This window comes from Taurulus bubalis, assembly GCF_910589615.1.
Source record: "Taurulus bubalis genome assembly, chromosome: 2".
NCBI classification, from domain to species: domain Eukaryota; kingdom Metazoa; phylum Chordata; class Actinopteri; order Perciformes; family Cottidae; genus Taurulus; species Taurulus bubalis.
The window spans coordinates 74,913-90,000 of NC_136590.1; the positions used below are offsets into that span (position 1 = coordinate 74,913).

At 51.6% G+C, this 15,088-nt stretch overlaps 1 pseudogene across 1 annotated transcript in view; it reads right to left on the reverse strand.

Annotated features, from left to right (window-relative positions):
• Window positions 1–2,400: 2,400 nt before the first annotated feature.
• The window catches only part of LOC306753015 (deoxycytidine kinase 2-like), a 24,873-nt pseudogene continuing 12,185 nt past the window's right edge, over window positions 2,401–15,088 (reverse strand). The window contains exon 7 of the transcript in view: window positions 2,401–2,538. The product of the transcript in view is annotated as a deoxycytidine kinase 2-like (transcript). The remainder of the gene's footprint in view (window positions 2,539–15,088) is intronic.

Below are 15,088 nucleotides of genomic sequence, written 5' to 3' on the forward strand. Positions count from 1 at the left end.
GAGACTAGAGGGCCACAATAAGACTAGAGGGCCCCAATGAGACTAGAGGGCCACAATGAGACTAGAGGGCCCCAATGAGACTAGAGGGCCACAATAAGACTAGAGGGCCCCAATGATACTAGAGGGCCACAATGAGATTAGAGGGCCCCCATGAGACTAGAGGGCCACAATAAGACTAGAGGGCCCCAATGAGACTAGAGGGCCCCAATGAGACTAGAGGAGGCACAATAAGACTAGAGGGCCCCAATGATACTAGAGGGCCACAATAAGACTAGAGGGCCCCAATGATACTAGAGGGCCCCAATGAGATTAGAGGGCCCCCATGAGACTAGAGGGCCACAATAAGACTAGAGGGCCCCAATGAGACTAGAGGGCCCCAATGAGACTAGAGGAGGCACAATAAGACTAGAGGGCCCCAATGATACTAGAGGGCCACAATAAGACTAGAGGGCCCCAATGAGACTAGAGGGCCCCAATGAGACTAGAGGGCCACAATAAGACTAGAGGGCCCCAATGATACTAGAGGGCCACAATGAGATTAGAGGGCCCCCATGAGACTAGAGGGCCACAATAAGACTAGAGGGCCCCAATGAGACTAGAGGGCCCCAATGAGACTAGAGGAGGCACAATAAGACTAGAGGGCCCCAATGATACTAGAGGGCCACAATAAGACTAGAGGGCCCCAATGAGACTAGAGGGCCACAATGAGATTAGAGGGCCCCCATGAGACTAGAGGGCCACAATAAGACTAGAGGGCCACAATAAGACTAGAGGGCCCCAATGAGACTAGAGGGGCCACACATACAGATTGTAAAGCAAGGCAAACTTGTATTTGTGATGTTGGGCTATATAAAATAAACTGAATTGAAGAACATGGAGGACATTTGATGTGTCTCCAGAACATGGAGGACATTTTTTCATTTCATTCATTTAATTTATTTATTTGAACAGGGACCGTACACATCAATCAACGCAGGGGTAAATGTGTCAGTCTTAGCTAAGGCTAAATTTCAACCGTAGTCCCTGTGGCCAGATATAACAAGCCATCACTAAAGGAAAGAAATGGTTATCACAAAACATCATAAAAAGCAATAAACATACAGGTTACAATCAAATATATAAATAGGCCTCATCATAAAAACATCATAAAGATCAATAAACACACACACATTTTGTACACACAATCATTGAGGAGGGAGTCATGATTCATGCTCACACACCTGATTGCTAATAAGCCGGTTCTCCAGGCCGTGTTTAAAGAGGGATATATTCTGCTAGTGCGGATCTGCAGGGCCAGGGCATTGCAGAGGAGGATGCAGACTGGCTAAAGGAACTGTTCCTAAAGGGGATGATACAGTCACCTCTCTCCACAGATCTAGTTTGTCTACCACTCTGAGTGTTTTGTTTGATAAATTCACCAAGTGGAGGAGGAGCCATATCATGAAGAACTTTAAAAACAAGACACATATAGGAGCATTTAGTGATGTTATCCCAGCTCAGGAGACTGTTTACTTATTGCAGTGGTGATAACTCCTGGGCTTTTTATCAAGTATTTTAAGAGCCTGCTTATGAAGGATTATAATTGTTTTAGAGTTGTGCTGGTGGCTTGAGCCCAGCTGGTTAGGCAATAGGTCAAATATGGGATGATCATTGCATTAAAGTACAGCTTTGCAGTATCTATGGTTAGATTATTTCTTATGTATTTGAAATTAAACAAATGAAATCTGACAACTTTTGCCACGTTTTTTACCTTATTTTTAAAGGAAAGGTTTGAGACGAGGTAGATACCCAGGTATTTATATTCTGCCACTATCTGGAGCCTCTCACCAGAGACACAGACATCCGGCTCAGGTGAGTTACATGCCGTCTGGAGTTGTTGATCATGCTGGTGATCGGATATGTTTCTTAGGGAACATGTTGTCAATACCATACGCATCTTTTGCCCTAGAGTTCCTGAGCGAGCCCATGAAGCGAGTGACTGTAGCATCAGAGACCTCTAGGAAGGAGAAGCCAGGTTCACCCCCAGCTACAGGTGGCAGATCAATTGAACCGATGCTGGAGCTAGGGGCCAGGGCCTCCGCTGAGTCAATAAAATAGGAGTTAAAAGCTGTACACATGATTGCTGCATCTTGTGTATGGCAACCATTTACCTTAACTTTAAGCTGTTTCATTGAATTACTGTTTTGTTTACCTGACATCTTCTGTAAATTGTCCCATATTAATTTGGAATTACCATGTGCTTCAGTAATAATCTTAATAAAACAAATGTGATGTGTCTCTACATGGAGATGTGATGTGTCTCCAGCACAATGTCCAGAACATGGAGGACATGTGATGTGTCTCCAGAACATGGAGGACATGTGATGTGTCTCCAGAACATGGAGGACATGTGATGTGTCTCTACATGGAGATCTGATGTGTCTCCAGCACAATGTCCAGAACATGGAGGAGATTCCAGGAGACGGGCAGTGCCAGCAGGCATGTCTGCCACTGGCGCCCTGTGCTTTCCACAGATGAGAGCAGGTTCACCCTGAGTACCTGTGATATACATGAAAGGATCTGGTAAAGTCGAGCCGAACACTATGATCCCTGCAACATCGCTGTCAAGCATGCACACAAGCACGTGGAGGCCACACAAGATATTTAGAAGCATTTTGAGTTGCAGAAATAGAATTTTGGCAAAACGGACTAGCCTGCCACATAATTTTGTCACTTTGATTGTCGGGGTGTGTATACAATTAAGCCCTCTGTAGGCTGTTCCTAAGATAATATACTGACCAAATCAGGATAGATATCCAACATAGTTTTTTTTCACATTGAGATCTGATGTGTTTTCAAAATGTTCCTTTAATTTTTTTTTCAGTATATATATATATATATATATATATATATATATGCATCATGACAGTACTGAAGACTAGTTTCTACATCCAGGATACACAGTGCAAAATTGTTAGGAAATTATCTTTTTTAATTCATTTGTGTAAAAATGAAAAATAACTTCAGTCTTCAGCAGGAAGTTGAAGGTCATCCAGGTTTTGAAACAGAACTATGATCTTCTTACAAACAGCGCTTGTAAGAACACTATGATCTTCTTACAAACAGCGCTTGTAAGAACACTATGATCTTCTTACAAACAGCGCTTGTAAGAACACTATGATCTTCTTACAAACAGCGCTTGTAAGAACACTATGATCTTCTTACAAACAGCGCTTGTAAGAACACTATGATCTTCTTACAAACAGCGCTTGTAAGAACACTATGATCTTCTTACAAACAGCGCCACACTATGATCTTCTTACAAACAGCCCCACACTATGATGTTCTTACAAACAGCCCCACACTATGACATTCATGGAAACAAGGAGAACATCATCATAGTACAGCAGAGAGAACCCTAGAACCTTAACCTTCACAGAACCCTCTTAGAACATTCATAGAACCCTAACCCCCCCAGAACCCTAACATCACCTAACTTTCACAGGACACAAACCTTCACAGAACCCAACCCCTCATAAAACCCTCCACCTTATACCATATCTATGTTTCAGTGTATGTATCTGTGTGTCAGTAGATGATTTATTTACCTGTGCAGGTAAGACATTCATAGACTTTGTGACACTTTATGACAGAGGTTAAAGGTCAACTGCTGAGTCATTGCACCTGTCATTCATTAAACCGCTTACCTACAGATTTGGTGTTTTTTATGTTTTCAGGTCAGTCTGTCTTTCATACATATAATAATAATATTAATAATAATACATTTTAACTATATAGCGCTTTTCATAATACCCAAAGACACTTTACACACATTTAAAATCATCATAAAAGAGCAATAAAAACACGAGGCACACAATCACACATTAAAAGCAGTTCTGAAGAGGTGGGTTTTGATTTGGGATTTGAATATGGAAAGATCAGAGCAGTCTCGGATGAATTTGTCACCCCATGTCCGGTGCTTGGTCCTATGTGGGATGATGTGGTGGAGGAGCAGGTCGGTGAGGGAAGAGGGGCCTAAATGAGTGGGGTGGAGGAGGAGGGGCCTGATGGAGTGTGGTGAAGGAGGAGGGGCCTAAATGAGTGGGGTGGAGGAGGAGGGGCCTGATGGAGGGTGGTGAAGGAGGAGGGGCCTAAATGAGTGTGGTGGTGGAGCAGGTTAGTGAAGGAGAAGGGGCCTGATGGAGTGTGGCGAGGGAGGAGGAGCCTGATGGAGTGTGGTGAAGGAGGAGGAGCCTGATGGAGTGTGGTGAAGGAGGAGGAGCCTGATGGAGTGTGGCGAGGGAGGAGGAGCCTGATGGAGTGTGGTGAAGGAGGAGGGGCCTGGTGGAGTGTGGTGGTGGAGCAGGTTAGTGAAGGAGGAGGGGCCTGATGGAGTGTGGTGAAGGAGGAGATTAGTGAAGGAGGAGGAGCCTGATGGAGTGTGGTGAAGGAGGAGGGGCCAGATGGAGTGTGGTGAAGGAGGAGGTTAGTGAAGGAGGAGGAGCCTGATGGAGTGTGGTGAAGAAAGAGGTTAGTGAAGGAGAAGGAGCCTGATGGAGTGTGGTGAAGGAGGAGGGGCCTGATGGAGTGTGGTGAAGGAGGAGGTTAGTGAAGGAGGAGGAGCCTGATGGAGTGTAGTGAGGGAGGAGGGGCCTGATAGAGTGTGGTGAAGGAGGAGGTTAGTGAAGGAGGAGGAGCCTGATGGAGTGTGGTGAAGGAGGAGGGGCCTGATGGAGTGTGGTGAAGAAAGAGGTTAGTGAAGGAGGAGGAGCCTGATGGAGTGTGGTGAAGGAGGAGGGGCCTGATGGAGTGTGGTGAAGGAGGAGGAGCCTGATGGAGTGTTGTGAAGGAGGAGGGGCCTGATGGAGTGTGGTGGTGGAGCAGGTTAGTGAAGGAGGAGGGGCCTCATGGAGTATGGTGAAGGAGGAGGAGCCTGATGGAGTGTGGTGAAGGAGGAGGAGCCTGATGGAGTGTGGTGAAGGAGGAGGAGCCTGATGGAGTGTTGTGAAGGAGGAGGGGCCTGATGGAGTGTGGTGGTGGAGCAGGTTAGTGAAGGAGGAGGGGCCTGATGGAGTGTGGTGAAGGAGGAGGTTAGTGAAGGAGGAGGAGCCTGATGGAGTGTGGTGAGGGAGGAGGTTAGTGAAGGAGGAGGAGCCTGATGGAGTGTGGTGAAGGAGGAGGAGCCTGATGGAGTGTGATGAAGGAGGAGGAGCCTGATGGAGTGTGGTGAAGGAGGAGGGGCCTGATGGAGTGTGGTGGTGGAGCAGGTTAGTGAAGGAGGAGGGGCCTGATGGAGTGTAGTGAGGGAGGAGGGGCCTGATGGAGTGTGGTGGTGGAGCAGGTTAGTGAAGGAGGAGGGGCCTGATGGAGGGTGGTGAAGGAGGAGGGGCCTGATGGAGTGTAGTGAAGGAGGAGGGGCCTGATGGAGTGTAGTGAAGGAGTAGGGGCCTGATGGAGTGTAGTGAAGGAGGAGGAGCCTGATGGAGTGTGGTGGTGGAGCAGGTTAGTGAAGGAGGAGGGGCCTGATGGAGTGTGGTGAAGGAGGAGGTTAGTGAAGGAGGAGGAGCCTGATGGAGTGCGGTGAGGGAGGAGGTTAGTGAAGGAGGAGGAGCCTGATGGAGTGTGGTGAAGGAGGAGGAGCCTGATGGAGTGTAGTGAAGGAGGAGGGGCCTGATGGAGTGTAGTGAAGGAGGAGGGGCCTGATGGAGTGTAGTGAAGGAGGAGGGGCCTGATGGAGTGTAGTGAAGGAGTAGGGGCCTGATGGAGTGTAGTGAAGGAGGAGGAGCCTGATGGAGTGTGGTGGTGGAGCAGGTTAGTGAAGGAGGAGGGGCCTGATGGAGTGTGGTGAAGGAGGAGGGGCCTGATGGAGTGTAGTGAAGGAGGAGGAGCCTGATGGAGTGTGGCGAGGGAGGAGGAGCCTGATGGAGTGTAGTGAGGGAGCATGTTAGTGAAGGAGGAGGGGCCTGATGGAGTGTGGTGAAGGAGGAGGTTAGTGAAGGAGGAGGAGCCTGATGGAGTGTGGTGAAGGAGGAGGGGCCTGATGGAGTGTAGTGAGGGAGGAGGGGCCTGATGGAGTGTAGTGAAGGAGGAGGGGCCTGATGGAGTGTGGTGGTTGAGCAGGTTAGTGAAGGAGGAGGGGCCTGATGGAGTGTGGCGAGGGAGGAGGGGCCTGATGGAGTCTAGTGAAGGAGGAGGGGCCTGATGGAGTGTGGTGGTGGAGCAGGTTAGTGAAGGAGGAGGGGCCTGATGGAGTGTAGTGAAGGAGGAGGAGCCTGATGGAGTGTAGTGAAGGAGGAGGAGCCTGATGGAGTGTGTCGAGGGAGGAGGAGCCTGATGGAGTGTAGTGAAGGAGGAGGGGCCTGATGGAGTGTGTCGAGGGAGGAGGAGCCTGATGGAGTGTAGTGAAGGAGGAGGGGCCTGATGAAGTGTAGTGAGGGAGGAGGGGCCTGATGGAGTGTAGTGAAGGAGGAGGAGCCTGATGGAGAGTGGTGAAGGAGGAGGGGCCTGATGGAGTGTGTCGAGGGAGGAGGAGCCTGATGGAATGTAGTGAAGGAGGAGGGGCCTGATGGAGTGTAGTGAGGGAGGAGGGGCCTGATGGAGTGTGTCGAGGGAGGAGGAGCCTGATGGAGTGTAGTGAAGGAGGAGGGGCCTGACGGAGTGTGGTGAAGGAGGAGGGGCCTGATGGAGTGTATTGAGGGAGGAGGGGCCTGATGGCGTGTAGTGAGGGAGGAGGGGCCTGATGGAGTGTGGCGAGGGAGGAGGGGCCTGATGGAGTCTAGTGAAGGAGGAGGGGCCTGATGGAGTGTGGTGGTGGAGCAGGTTAGTGAAGGAGGAGGGGCCTGATGGAGTGTAGTGAAGGAGGAGGAGCCTGATGGAGTGTAGTGAAGGAGGAGGAGCCTGATGGAGTGTGTCGAGGGAGGAGGAGCCTGATGGAGTGTAGTGAAGGAGGAGGGGCCTGATGGAGTGTGTCGAGGGAGGAGGAGCCTGATGGAGTGTAGTGAAGGAGGAGGGGCCTGATGAAGTGTAGTGAGGGAGGAGGGGCCTGATGGAGTGTAGTGAAGGAGGAGGAGCCTGATGGAGAGTGGTGAAGGAGGAGGGGCCTGATGGAGTGTGTCGAGGGAGGAGGAGCCTGATGGAGTGTAGTGAAGGAGGAGGGGCCTGATGGAGTGTAGTGAGGGAGGAGGGGCCTGATGGAGTGTGTCGAGGGAGGAGGAGCCTGATGGAGTGTAGTGAAGGACGAGAGGCCTGATGGAGTGTGGTGAAGGAGGAGGGGCCTGATGGAGTGTGGTGGTGGAGCAGGTAAGTGAAGGAGGAGGGGCCTGATGGAGTGTAGTGAAGGAGGAGGAGCCTGATGGAGTGTAGTGAAGGAGGAGGGGCCTGATGGAGTGTAGTGAGGGAGGAGGGGCCTGATGGAGTGTAGTGAAGGAGGAGGAGCCTGATGGAGAGTGGTGAAGGAGGAGGGGCCTGATGGAGTGTTTCGAGGGAGGAGGAGCCTGATGGAGTGTAGTGAAGGAGGAGGGGCCTGACGGAGTGTAGTGAGGGAGGAGGGGCCTGATGGAGTGTGTCGAGGGAGGAGGAGCCTGATGGAGTGTAGTGAAGGACGAGGGGCCTGATGGAGTGTGGTGAAGGAGGAGGGGCCTGATGGAGTGTGGTGGTGGAGCAGGTTAGTGAAGGAGGAGGGGCCTGATGGAGTGTAGTGAAGGAGGAGGAGCCTGATGGAGTGTGGCGAGGGAGGAGGAGCCTAATGGAGTGTAGTGAGGGAGGAGGGGCCTGATGGAGTGTAGTCAAGGAGGAGGAGCCTGATGGAGAGTGGTGAAGGAGGAGGGGCCTGATGGAGTGTGTCGAGGGAGGAGGAGCCTGATGGAGTGTGTCGAGGGAGGAGGGGCCTGATGGAGTGTGGTGAAGGAGGAGGGGCCTGATGGAGTGTGGTGGTGGAGCAGGTTAGTGAAGGAGGAGGGGCCTGATGGAGTGTAGTGAAGGAGGAGGAGCCTGATGGAGTGTAGTGAAGGAGGAGGGGCCTGATGGAGTGTGGTGAAGGAGGAGGGGCCTGATGGAGTGTGGTGGTGGAGCAGGTTAGTGAAGGAGGAGGGGCCTGATGGAGTGTAGTGAAGGAGGAGGAGCCTGATGGAGTGTAGTGAGGGAGCAGGTTGGTGAAGGAGGAGGGGCCTGATGGAGTGTAGTGAAGGAGGAGGAGCCTGATGGAGTGTGGTGAAGGAGGAGGGGCCTGATGGAGTGTGTCGAGGGAGGAGGAGCCTGATGGAGTGAAGTGAAGGAGGAGGGGCCTGATGGAGTGTAGTGAGGGAGGAGGGGCCTGATGGAGTGTGGTGGTGGAACAGGTTAGTGAAGGATGAGGGGCCTGGTGGAGTGTGGTGAAGGAGGAGGGGCCTGATGGAGTGTAGTGAGGGAGGAGGGGCCTGATGGAGTGTAGTGAAGGAGGAGGGGCCTGATGGAGTGTGGTGATGGAGCAGGTTAGTGAAGGAGGGGGGGCCTGATAATGGAGGGCTTTGTGAGGAGAAAGAGTTTGTATTGGATCCGTTGTGGGACGGGGAGCCAGTGGAGGTTCTGGAGAACAGGGGTGATGTGAGCAGGCGAGCAGCAGATTTCAGGGTGTCTTGGAGTTTATTTAGGATTTTGCATGATGTGCCATAAAGAAAGCTGTTGCAGTCGTCGATTCTGGAGATGATGAAGGTGGATCAGAGTTTCAACAGCAGATGAGAAGAGTGTTGGACGGAGACGGACAATGTTTTTTAAGTGGAAAAAGACAGTTCTGGTGATTTTTTTGCCGTGATGTGTGGAGTTGTTTATGCTAAGGCAGAAGTTGTGACTGGTTTTACTGACAGATTTGGGACCGATGATGATCATGTCAGATTTATCACAGTTGAGTTTGAGGAAGTTATTACCAAGAGGGAGCAGGTAGAGGATGAACAGAAGAGGACCGAGCACCGAACCCTGGGGGACGCCTTGAGACAGAGGAGCGGTGGACGAGGTGCAGCTGTTGATGAACTGTTTGTTAGATATGATTTAAGACAGGAGAGAGCAGATCCGGTGATGTTGAGGGACGATTCGAGGCAGTAGCAAAGGATGGTTGATGGTGTCGAAGGCTGCAGAGGAGAATGAGAATGTTGAGGTGGCCAGAGTCTGAGGAGAGGAGGTGTTCAGGTTGCAGTAAATGGTGTCAATTTCTGTTTTGAAAAATGAAAGGAAAGAGTTGCATTTGTCCACTGTGAAGGATTTGGAGGTGTATTGTAGAGCAGAGAGCCTTTGGGTTAGAGCAGTAGTTCTCAAACTGTGTGGCGCGACCCTCTAGTAGGGCGCGGCGGTATTACAGGTGGGGCGCGGGGGGGGGGGGGGGGGGGGACATGCAGATAAATCAATAAAAAATGTGAATATTTTGTATTTTTATTATCCTTTATTAATCCCACAATGGGGAAATTATTCTCTGCATTTTACCCATCCTTAGTAATTAAGGAGCAGTGTGCTGCTGTGAAGCTCTGGGGCTTCAGTGTCTTGCTCAAGGACACTTCAACATGAAACTATGGGAATGAACCGCTACCTTGTGGTTTCAGGACGATCACTCTCTCCATGAACATGATAACTTTACATATTACAAAAATACAAAGTACACGGACATAAAACGTCATTAATAAATACATAGAGAAATGCCTGTACTTTCGTGGAAATGTTTACGTTACGCCATTAACAGGTTACGTTGCGCATGCACGACTCAACGATTCTTGCCGTTTTGCTATAAGCCTGAGATCTCTGTGAGATCTTTTCTGCTGTTGTGTCTCAAAACAGAAAACAGATCTCAGCTCAACATTGAGCATTAATTGAGAGTGGCCGTATCAAGTGTACAAACCCGTTACATTTTCTTCATTCTATTATTTGAAAGAGCACAGATGGAGGAGTCACAAAAAGTTGCCAAATACGGTCACTGATGAGATGTATAGTCAGCTTTCCACCGTTGGTTGTCACGGTGGTGTCCAGCAAACAATGTGGGCTTCGTAGATAACTGGCGGTCTTTCCGGGGAAACCCAGGTCTGATTAGGGGTGACGGCATCCATCCCACTTCGGATGAAGCGGATCTCCTTTCTGCAAATATGACCAAGTTTATTGGTCGACTTCGTACATGACAGGCCAGGAAGCAGAAGCAGAGTTGTAGTCTTACACCCTTCTCTGTATCCCCTGCATTTTCTTTAGGGCAGCTGCCCACCTTTAACTCTATAGAGACTGTGTCTGTCCCACGGCCACTTAAATTAATTAAATCAAGAGTAACCAAAAGAGGATTTATAGAAATTAACCTCATAAAGGTTAACACCACTATTGCAACAGTGCAACACAATAGGATAATTAAATGTGGACTCCTAAATATTAGATGTTACAGTACACACTGTAGTATCAATACAAACTGTGGTATTAGTACACGTTACAGTACACACTGTAGTATCAATACAAACTGTGGTATTAGTACATGTTACAGTACACACTGTAGTATCAATACAAACTGTGGTATTAGTACACGTTACAGAACACACTGTAGTATCAATACAAACTGTGGTTTTAGTACATGTTACAGTACACACTGTAGTATCAAAACAAACTGTGGTATTAGTACACATTACAGTGCAAACTGTAGTATCAGTACACAGTGCTGTATACTGTTACAGTACACACTGAGATGATCAGAGCCTGGACCAGAACCTGAGCTGCCTTCTGAGTGGGAGATGAGTAGACCAGTACCACCACCCTGACCAGTGGGGAGATGAGTAGACCAGTACCACCACCCTGACCAGTGGGAGATGAGTAGACAAGTACCACCACCATGACCAGTGGGGAGATGAGTAGACCAGTACCACCACCCTGACCAGTGGGAGATGAGTAGACCAGTACCATCACCCTGACCAGTGGGAGATGAGTAGACAAGTACCACCACCCTGACCAGTGGGGAGATGAGTAGACCAGTACCACCACCCTGACCAGTGGGAGATGAGTAGACCAGTACCACCACCCTGACCAGTGGGGAGATGAGTAGACCAGTACCACCACCCTGGCCAGTGGGGAGATGAGTAGACCAGTACCACCACCCACCAGCTGGTGATAAACTAGCTCCAGCTGTGTAGACTCCGCCTCAGGTCGTTAGTGGAGTGGTCACCAATCAAAACCAGTCTTCCTCAGGACAATGGATGGGCCTCCCTTTAATCACAAGTGTCAGTTTTACAAGAATATAGAATTCTTGTAAAACTGACACTAGGACAAAGGTAAGCTTAAATAGTAGTAAAGTAGTAAGTTAAACAGTTAAATACAGCTCAGTCCCTAGTATATGTGGAGTACAGAACAGATACTTAACCCTAGCTGGCTTTGTTGGGTTCACTTGGATCAAAGCAAGGTCCCTTAGACCAGAGAGAGTACAGACTACCAACATAGTAGAACCCAACACATCAGATACTAGAGCTCTATTGCACAATACTGTTACAGTACACACTGTAGTGTCAGTACACGTTACAGTACACACTGTAGTGTCAGTACACGTAATAGTACACACTGTAGTATCAGTACACGTTATAGTACACACTGTAGTATCAGTACACACTGTAGTGTCAGTACACGTTATAGTACACACTGTAGTGTCAGTTCACGTTATAGTACACACTGTAGTATCAGTACACGTTATAGTACACACTGTAGTGTCAGTATACGTTATAGTACACACTGTAGTGTCAGTACACGTTATAGTACACACTGTAGTATCAGTACACGTTATAGTACACACTGTAGTATCCATCCATCCATCCATCCATTATCAGCCGCTTATCCGGGGTCGGGTCGCGGTGGCAGCAGGTTCAGCAGGCCGACCCAGGCTTCCCTCTCACCCGCAACACTTTCCAGCTCATTCTGGGGGATCCCGAGGCGTTCCAAGGCCAGCCGGGAGATATAATCCCTCCAGCGTGTCCTCGGTCTTCCCCGGTGTCTCCTACCAGTCGGACGTGCCTGGAAAACCTCTAATGGGAGGCGTCCAGGAGGCATCCTGACTAGATGCCCGAACCACCTCAGCTGACTCCTTTCGACACGAAGGAGCAGCGACTCGACTCCAAGCTCCCTCATGATGTCCAAAGCTCCTTACCCTATCTCTAAGGGTGAGCCCGGCCACCCTGCGGAGGAAGCTCATTTCGGCCGCTTGTATTCGAGATCTCGTTCTTTCGGTCACGACCCAGAGTTCGTGACCATAGGTGAGGGTTGGAACATAGACCGACCAGTAAATGGAGAGCTTCGCCTTCCAGCTCAGCTCCCTCTTCACTAGGACGGACCGGTACAGCGCCTGTTTTATTGCTGCAGCCGCACCGATCCGTCTGTCGATCTCCCGCTCCACCTTACCCTCACTCGTGAACAAGACCCCGAGATACTTGAACTCCTTCGCTTGGGGTAGGTTTGTCCCCACCTGGAGGGAGCAATCCACCGGTTTCCGGCAGAGCACCATGGCCTCAGATTTGGAGGCGCTAACTCTCATCCCTGCCGCTTCACACTCGGCTGCAAAACGCCCCAGTGAATGCTGGAGGTCACAGTCCGAGGAGGCAAACAGGACCACATCATCCGCGAACAGCAGAGAGGCGATCCCGAGACTCCCGAACCGGATCCTCTCCGCCCCCTGGCTGCGCCTAGATATCCTGTCCATGAAGGTCACGAACAGGACCGGTGATAAAGGGCAGCCCTGGCGGAGGCCAACACCCACCGGGAACGTGTCTGACTTATTACCGAGGATACGAACACAGCTCCTACTACAGGCGTACAAAGACCGGATAGCCCGTGCCAACGGGTCCGGCACCCCTTACTCCCGCAGCACCCCCCACAAAAACCCCCAAGGGACCCGGTCGAAAGCCTTCTCCAAGTCCACAAAGCACATGTAGACTGGTTGGGCAAACTCCCAGGACCCCTCCAGTAGTCTTGCAAGGGTAAAGAGCTGGTCCACTGTTCCACGACCGGGACGGAATCCGCACTGCTCGTCTTGAATCTGAGGTTCGACAAGCGAACGGAGCCTCCTTTCCAGCACCCTGGCATAAGCTTTTCCCGGGAGGCTGAGCAGTGTGATGCCACGATAGTTTGAGCACACTCTCCGGTCCCCCTTCTTGAAGATGGGAACCACCACCCCGGTCTGCCAGTCCATGGGCACTGTTCCCGACCCCCATGCGACACTGAAAAGGCGTGTCAACCAAGACAGCCCAACAATGTCCAGCGCTTTCAGCATCTCAGGGCGGATCTCATCCACCCCTGGCGCCTTGCCACCAAGGAGCTTTTTGACTACCTTAGCGACCTCTGCCAGGGATATGGGAGAAACCACCCCAAAGACTTCCGGCGCTGCCCCCTCTCCGGGGGACATGTTAGCCGGGTTTAGGAGTTCCTCAAAGTGCTCTTTCCACCGCCCGACGATGTCCCCAGTCCGGGTCAGCAGTTCCCCCCCCTGCTGAGAACAGCCTGGGGTAGGCCCTGCTTTCCCTTCCTGAGCCGTCGGATGGTTTGCCAGAACTTCCTTGAGGCCAACCGAAAGTCCTTCTCCATGGCCTCCCCGAACTCCTCCCATGCCCGAGTTTTAGCATCCGCGACCATCGCAGCTGCAGCCCTTCTGGCCTGCCGGTACCCGTCAGCTGCTTCAGGAGACCCCTGGGCCAGCCAGGCCTGAAAGGCCTCCTTCTTCAGTTTGACGGCTTCCCTCACCCCCGGTGTCCACCACCGGGTTCTCGGGTTGCCGCCACGACAGGCACCGATGACCTTCCGGCCACAGCTCCGAGCAGCCGCGTCCACAATAGAGGCTTTGAACATGGTCCACTCGGGTTCCATGTCCCCAGCCTCCCTCGGGCTTTGTGAGAAGTTCTTCCGGAGGTGGGAGTTGAAGACCTCCCGGACAGGATCCTCCGCCAGACGTTTCCAGTTCACCCTCACTACACGTTTGGGCTTGCAAGGTCTTTCTAGCCGACTCCCCCGCCATCTGATCCAACTCACCACCAGGTGGTGATCAGTTGACAGCTCTGCTCCTCTCTTCACCCGAGTGTCCAAGACATACGGCCGCAGATCAGATGATACGACTACAAAGTCGATCATTGATCTCCGGCCAAAGGTGTTCTGGTACCAGGTACACTTATGAGCCACCTTATGCTCGAACATGGTGTTCGTTATGGACAAACTGTGGCTAGCACAAGTCCAACAACAAAACACCATTCGGGTTCAGATCGGGCAAGCCGTTCCTCCCAATCACGCCCCGCCAGGTTTCTCTGTCATTGCCCACGTGAGCGTTGAAGTCTCCCAGGAGAACTATGGAGTCGGCAGGCGGCGCCCTTTCCAGGACCCCTCCCACCGACTCCAAGAAGGCCGGATACTCCGAACTGCTGTTCGGTGCATAAGCACAAACAACAGTCAGAGCTTTACTCCCTGCAACCCGTAGGCGCAGAGAGGCGACCCTCTCGTTCTCCGGGGAAAACTCCAACATAGCGGCGCTCAGCCGGGGGCTCGTGAGTATCCCCACTTCCGCCCGGCGCCTCTCACCCTGGGCAACTCCAGAAAAGGACAAAGTCCAACCCTTCTCCAGGAGCTTGGTTCCAGAGCCCATGCTGTGCGTGGAGGTGAGCCCAACTATATCTAGCTGGTACCGCTCCACCTCCTGCACCAGCTCCGGCTCATTCCCCGCTAGCGAGGTGACGTTCCACGTCCCTAGAGCTAGTCTATGCTGCCGGCGATCGGCTCGCCCAGGTCTCCTGCCTGGCCCGCCGCCCGGTCTGCATAGCACCCGACCCCGATAATTCTCCCCGCGGGTGGTGGGTCCACGGGGTGACTGCTGCTCCATGTTGTTTCTTCGGGCTGAGCCCGACCGGGCCCCATGGGCGAAAGCCCGGCCACCAGACGCTCGCCGACAAGCTCCCCTTCTGGGTCTGGCTCCGGGAGGGTGCCCCGGTTTCCCTTGTCCGGGCGAGGTAGCTTTAGACCGTGGGCTGCTATTCATCAGGGTTTTTTGAACTGCTCTTAGTCTGGGCTCTCCCCCGAGACCTGTTTGCCTTGGGAGACCCTACCAGGGGCTGACGCCCCGGACAACATAGCTCCCAGGATCACTGAGCCACTCAAACTC